Source organism: Aegilops tauschii, chromosome 1 (assembly GCF_002575655.3).
Source record: "Aegilops tauschii subsp. strangulata cultivar AL8/78 chromosome 1, Aet v6.0, whole genome shotgun sequence".
Classification (NCBI taxonomy): domain Eukaryota; kingdom Viridiplantae; phylum Streptophyta; class Magnoliopsida; order Poales; family Poaceae; genus Aegilops; species Aegilops tauschii.
This window is the reverse complement of record NC_053035.3, coordinates 71197062-71204674: the sequence shown is the minus strand read 5'-3', so window position 1 is coordinate 71204674 and position 7613 is coordinate 71197062.

Genomic DNA, 7613 nt, shown 5'->3' with positions numbered 1-7613 from the left:
CGAAAGTACGGACCCTAGGCCTTGTTTTCAAGCATTGCAATACCGTTTTTGTGCCCGTTTACTATTTGCTACCTTATTGTTTTTATTTATTCAGATTATAAAAATATATTTCTACCATCAATATTACACTTTTATCACCATCTCTGTGCCGAACTAGTGCACCTATACAATTTGCCATTGTATTGGGTGTGTTGGGGACACAAGAGATTTCTTGTATTTGGTTGCAGGGTCGTTTGAGAGAGACCATCTTCATCCTACACCTCTCATGGATTGATAAACCTTAGGTCATTCACTTGAGGAAAAATTGCTACCGTCCTACAAAACTCTGCGCTGGAGGCCCAACACGTGTCTACAAGAATAAATTTGCGTAGTAGACATCAAGCTCTTTTCTGACGCCGTTGCCGGGGAGGTGAGTGCTTGAAGGTATATCTTTAGATCTTGCAATTGAATCTTTTAGTTTCTTGTTTTATCACTAGTTCGGTTCGTAAAAGAAAACTACAAAAAAATGGAATTGAGGTTGCATCATATTATTGATGATCTTTATAATATCTTTCTTGAAAATGATAGTTCGGAAAATTGTGCTCAATTGTCAGAAGAGGAAGTCAATAAAATGCTTGGCACAAAATATTTGAATGATGAGCATGATTGCAATGTTGTTAGTGTGAATTCTTTGAATATCCAAAATGCTAATGATGATTGCACAAGTCATGACAAAAATGTTTCTTATAAGCATGTCACTTTTTGCGGAGTGAATTGGGAGTGCCTTTGCACACCAAAAAGGGAAGATAGATTTTGTAAGAAGCATAAATATTTAGAAACAAAAAAGTTGCAAGAAAGGCTAGATGATTGTGCTGAAAGATGTAATTCTTTTGCCATCCTTGTGAACTTTGCAATGAACTTGGTCATTTAAATCTCCACTGCAAATTATTTCATGATCAAATCGTGTCCAAAAATTGTGATAACTTGATTACCCTTGAGCATCATAAAGAGCTTAGTCTTCTTTTGGGGTATGAAGAAATGAAGCGTATAACTAAGGGTTTTCCAAATCCCGAGAAATTTCTTGATTTTGATCTAGAAGAAATTTATATGTTTTGTGCGGTAAATTGCATTGAGAATCCTTATATTGCCAACTACTTAAAGACAAGAAAATAGATGGAGTATTAAGAGAGTACTAATGAAAAGGGAAATGTTTCCCAATACCCTCCTAGTGTTTATTATGATGAATGAGGTAACGAGGAGGAGCTTCCTATCCAATCAATCTCTTCAACAAGAAGCTTAAAGAAATTAATTAAACCTACACATGATGTGGTGAAGAAGAAGAAAAGAAGAAAGAATAAAGGTAAAAAGGTATCTCTCCCAAATAATGTTGCTCCTATCACCATTGTGCCTCATGAAAGTGAATCAAATATGTTGATGGAGGATGATGATATTGAGTATGATTTTGTGATACCTACTACTTTTTGTAATGATTATGATTGGGAAGACAACGATATCCCTTATGATAATGAAAATCTTTTTAGCACTTGCTTGGAAGAATATGATAATAATGTTTGCTATACTATTGGTGCCATTCATGCTATTCATAAGAATGATTGTGATGATATGCAAAACCACAAGCTTGGGGATGCTATATTTAATGAGTATGACATGTTTGAAGATTTATTTGCTGGAAATAATGCTTGTCCTAAGCTTGGGGATGCTTTGCTTAATGAATATGATCCTTTGATTCCTTCTACTTTCGATAAGAAAATTTATTATGATGATAGCATGCCTCCTATTTATGATGATTACATTGATAAAAGTGGGTTTGGAAGAGTATCAACTCTAGGTAGTAGTGATCCCATTATTTGGAGGGTGTTGAAGCTTATTACAATATTGATGAAAGTGGATTTGGAGAGGTCATGACTTTATTTAGTGATACATCCACTATTTTGGAAGAGGTTTCAATTGATTATGACAATGAAGTTGCTATCTATGATGATTATTATGATGACATGTATGCCATAAAGAGTGATAAATATTCTATGCTTGTGAATCATGAAAAGAGTGTTGTATGTGATGGTTATATTGTTGAATCCATTCATGATGTTTCTGATAATTATTATCAGGAAGGAACTTATGCTCTTACATATCTCAGTAATATCAAGTTTCTTCTCTCTGTGTTGATTGTTTTGAAGTTGCACTTGTTTTGCCTTCCTATACTAGTTGATTCTTGTTCCCATAAGTTGTTTGCTCACAAAATCCCTATGCATAGGAAGTGGGTTAGACCTAAATGTGCTAGTCATATGCTTCATGATGCTCTCTTCATGTTTCAATTCTTATCTTTTATGCGAGCATCATTGAACTCATCATGCCTAGCTTAAAAGGCATTAAAGAAAAGCGCTTGTTGGGAGACAACCCAACCCTTTTACCTACTGTTTTTGTGTGTTCACATGATTATGCTACTGTATTGATCATGTTTTATTGCTTTTGTTTCAATAAAGTGCCAAGTAAAGCCTTTAGGATCATGTTGGGTGATAGTTGTTTTGATCTTGCTGAAAAACAGAAACTTTTGTGCTCACGAAAATAAGTCTCATTTTTAACATAAGAGTGATTTTGAGTTGATTCTTTTTGAAGAAGTTTAATATGCAAATTACTCACGTGGTACTAATTTTTTCATAATTTTTGAAGTAGCATAAGTATGGTAGTTATCCAGATCATTACAAACTGTTCTGTTTTTGACAGATTCTGTTTTCAATGCATAGTTTGCTTGTTTCCTAGTTTCTATGGCTTATATTGCTCAATATAAATTGTGGAAATAATATGCTACAGTAGGAATTGTGTGGAAACAATTATGAATCTTGTCTTTGACAGTACCAAAGTGAAATGGTTTGCTCTTTATCATACTAACATATCTCACGAAGTTTCGTTAAGTTTTGTGTGATTGAAGTTTTCAAGTTTTGGGTGAGATATCGATATGAGGAGAATAAGGAGTGACAAGACCCTAAGCTTGGGGATGCCCGAGGCACCCCAAGGTAATATCCAAGGAACATCCAAGCAACTAAGCTTGGGGATGCCCCGGAAGGCATCCCCTCTTTCATCTCCAACATTAATGGTAACCTCACATGGAGCTATGTTTTCGTTCGTCACATGATTTGTGTTTTGCTTGGAGCGTCATTTTATTTTGTTAGGATTTGTTTTCTGTTATCTAGAATAATGTTTTGCATCTTTTATTTCAATAAAGTGGCATTGATAGCCTTTGCCATGCTTATTTTGCAAGTCTACATGTTGCTGTTTGAAAACAAAAAGTTTACTGATGTTGCAAAAATTCCCTAGAAAAGTCAGAGTGTGATAAAATGTTGAAACTTTTTGCATAATAAGCTCTGATAAATTTTCTACAGTGTGGTAGAATTTCATAATGTTTGGAGTTAGGGAAGTATTGATACTCTTGCATTCTTTATAGACTGTACTATTTTGGCAGATTGCTGTTATGTTTGCATTGTTTGCATATGTGTGCTTGTTTAATGATTCTATTTGAGGATAGGAGTATTAAATATGCAGAGGCATTTAGTGTGCAATGTTGAATAATAATTTTAGTGATTTACTACAGTAGAGAATGATAAGATTTTTGCATTGGTTTATACTAACTTATCTCACGAGTCCATGTTGAGTTTTGTGTGGATGAAGCTTTTGAGATTTAGGAAAACCGTGATATTAAGTAGACACAAAAGCTCAAGCTTGGGGATTCCAAAGGCATTCCAAGATAATATTTCAAGAAGTCTCAAGCATCTAAGCTTGGGGATGCCCCGGTAGGCATCCCACCTTTCTTCTTCAACAATTATCGGTTAGTATTGGTTGAGCCTAAGTTTTTGCTTCTTCACATGATGTGTGCTATCCTTGAAATGTCATTTTGTTTTGTTTTACTTGTTTTTTTAATAAAATACTTAGATCTGAAAGTTTTTAAATAAAATAGAGTCCTCAAATAGTTGCCAAGGAGGCTAAGTAAGCAGCATTCACATCGCGTCAACGAAGCTCTTTTCTTTGGAATTGCTCTTGTGCTTCACTTATATCCTATGAGTAAATTGTTGAAGAAATTGAGTGTCATGAAGTTGAAATCATATCATGCCTAGTGGTAGCTTCACATTGGGTTTAGAAAATGAAATCTTTTGAGGCTTGACAATCACAATTTTGGTCATACAAGCAATTCACGAATAATTAGTATAAGGAAGAGAACTTTCACATGCAAATACGCTATCTTGAAAATCTTTTGTGATTGTGAGCCCCCATCAAAATATTATATGCCAAAATTGTTGACGTTGGACAAGGAAGACAACGTAATGATTTATGTTTGTTCATATTCACATAGAAGTTATATTGTCATAGATCCTTCAACATGTGGTGCTTGCCCCTCATCTTTGCTAGACAAAAATTCTGCACCAAGTAGAGATACTACTTGTGCATCCAAAAACCCTTAAACCCAAATCTTATTTTCAAGAGTCCAATATACCTACCTAAGGATTGAGCAAGATCCTTTAAGTAAGTTGTCATCGGTGCAATAAGGCAATAAAAATTGCTTCTAAAAGTGTTAGATCATTTAGTGTAAGAGAAAATTGAGCGTTGTACGAACTTGTGATGGCGAAGAATAAAAGCGACAGACTGCATAATAAAGGTTGCTATCATAAGGGGCAATATAACGTGACATTCTTTTGTACTAAGGGGTTGAGCTTACAAAAAAATAAGCGCATGGCAACCTCTGCTTCCCTCTGCGAAGGGCCTATCATTTACTTTTGAATATTTACTTTTATGCAAAGAGTCAAAGTTTTTCTCTCTATTCCTTTTTATTTTTCTCTCATGTCATGAGGAAAGATCTAGGCACATATGTCCAGTTGAATATGGGTAGCGAGTTATTATTGTTGACATCACCCTTGAGGTGAATACGTTGGGAGGCAAAACAATAAGTCCCTATCTTTCTATGTGTCCGGTTGAAACGTTTTGCTCATGTGTATGCGGTGAGTGTTAGCAATCATAGAAGACTATATGATGGTTGAGTATGCGGAGCTCTTACTTAAACTATGTTGAATAAGTCTAATTGCAATTGCTTGATGACTAAGAACATAGGCTGTTGAGTTTCAAGAGAGTTCATTGTTTGAACCCTAACATGTGAATTGGTTGCTACTATAACATGAGAAGTTTTATAAGAAAAAATTGTTGTTATGATGCTAGGAAAAGTGATTGAAATTGCCATTGATCAAACTTGTGCACTTATCTAGCATTCACACTTCATAAATTATTTTGTTTATCATTTACCTACTCGAGGAGGAGTAGAAATTAAGTTTGGGGATGTTGATACGTCTCCAACGTATCTATAATTTATGAAGTATTCATGCTGTTATTTTATCATTCTTGGATGTTTTACAATCATTTTATAGCAACTTTATATCATTTTTTGGGACTAACCTATTGACCCAGTGCCCAGTGCCAGTTGTTGTTTTTTGCTTGTTTTTTACATCGCAGGAAATCAATATCAAACGGAGTCCAAACACCGCGAAACTGGATGTAGATTTTTTATGGGCTAGGACATCCAAGATGGGCCAGAGCAGCACCTGGGGGTGCCCCGAGGGGGGCACAACCCACCAGGGCGCGCCCAGGTGGGTTGTGCCCACCTCGGTGGCCTCCCGCACCCCCTCTTTACCCTATAAATTCACAAATATTCCAAAACCCTTTGGGTTAACCTAGATCAGAAGTTCCGCCGTTGCAAGGCTCTGTAGCCACCGAAAACCAATCTAGACCCCGTTCCGGCACCCTGCCGGAGGGGGAATCATCTCCGGTGGCCATCTTCATCATCCCGACGGCCACCCCGATGAGGAGGGAGTAGTCCACCCTCGGGGCTGAGGGTTTTACCAGTAACTATGTGTTTAATCTCTCTCTCTCTCTCGTGTTCTTGAGATGTCACGATCTTGATGTATCGCGGGCTTTGTTAATATAGTCGGATCATATGGTGTTTTCCCCTCTCTATCTTGTTGTGCAGAATTGAGTTTTCCCATTTGATATTTCGTTGTTATCGGATTGAATACTTTTATGGATTTGAGAACACTTGATATATGTCTTGCAATTGAATACTTACTCGTGGTGACAATGGGGTATCGTATTGATTCACTTGATATATGTTTTGGCACTCAACTCGCGGATTCCCGAGGTGACATTGGGGTAATCTATGCATAGGGGTTGATGCGCGTTCTTGTCTTTGTTTCTCCGGTAAAAATCTTGGGGCACTCTTTGAAGTTCTTTGTGTTGGATTGAGTATTATGAATATGAATTTGCTTTGGTGGTATTTTAGTACAAACTCTAGGATAGATCGAACGGAAAGAATAGCTTTGTGTTATTTTAGTACGGACTCTTGAATAGATCAAACGAAAAGAATAGCTTTGAGGTGGTTTCGTACCCTACAAACAATTTATTCTTATGTTCTCCGCTAGATAGGAACTTTGGAGTGATTATTCATCGCACTTTGAGGGATGGTTATATGATCCAATTATATTAGCATTGTTGAGAGGTTGCACTAGCGAAAGTACGGACCCTAGGCCTTGTTTTCAAGCATTGTAACACCGTTTTTGTGCCCGTTTACTATTTGCTACCTTGCTGTTTTTATTTATTCAGATTATAAAAATATATTTCTACCATCAATATTACACTTTTATCACCATCACTTTGCCGAACTGGTGCACCTATACAATTTGCCATTGTATTGGGTGTGTTGGGGACACAAGAGATTTCTTGTATTTGGTTGCAGGGTCGTTTGAGAGAGACCATCTTCATCCTACACCTCTCACGGATTGATAAACCTTAGGTCATCCACTTGAGGGAAAATTGCTACTGTCCTACAAAACTCTGCGCTTGGAGGCCCAACACGTGTCTACAAGAATAAAGTTGCATAATAGACATCAAATAACATGCCCATCAATATTTTCTACCAGGAGATCTTTAACCATAGGAGGACTAGGTTCTACTTTAATTTTCTCAGAAGGTTTAGGTGCTTTAGTATTACTTTTGCGAACTATAGTTGAGACCTTAGCATGTTCCTTTATCCTTATAGGGAAAGGTGGTTTTTTAATATAAGGCACAACTGGATCAACATTGTAAATGATAGTTTCATCTTTAACCATGACCGGTTCTTTAATTTCTTCTTCAATAGGGGGGTGATATTTAAACCACTTCTCCTTAGGCAGATCAACATGAGCAGCAAATGATTCACAAAAATAGGCTACTATCTCAGAGTCAAGTGCATATTTAGTGCAAAACTTGTGAAAAGCATCGGTATTCATACAAGATTTAACACAATCAAATTCAAGCTTAATACCTGACTCTTTACCTTCGTTGAGTTCCCAATCTTCAAAGTTGCATTTAATTCTTTCTCCCACCTGAATTCAATAGTCCTCTTCATAAAAGAACCAGTACAAGAAGTATCAAGCATGGATTGATCAACACGAGAAAGCCGAGCATAAAAATTCTGGATAATAATTTCTCTTGAGAGCTCATGATTGGGGCATGAATATAACATTGACTTAAGCCTCCCCCAAGCTAGAGCGATACTTTGTCCTTCACGAGGCCAAAAATTATATATATATATATAATTG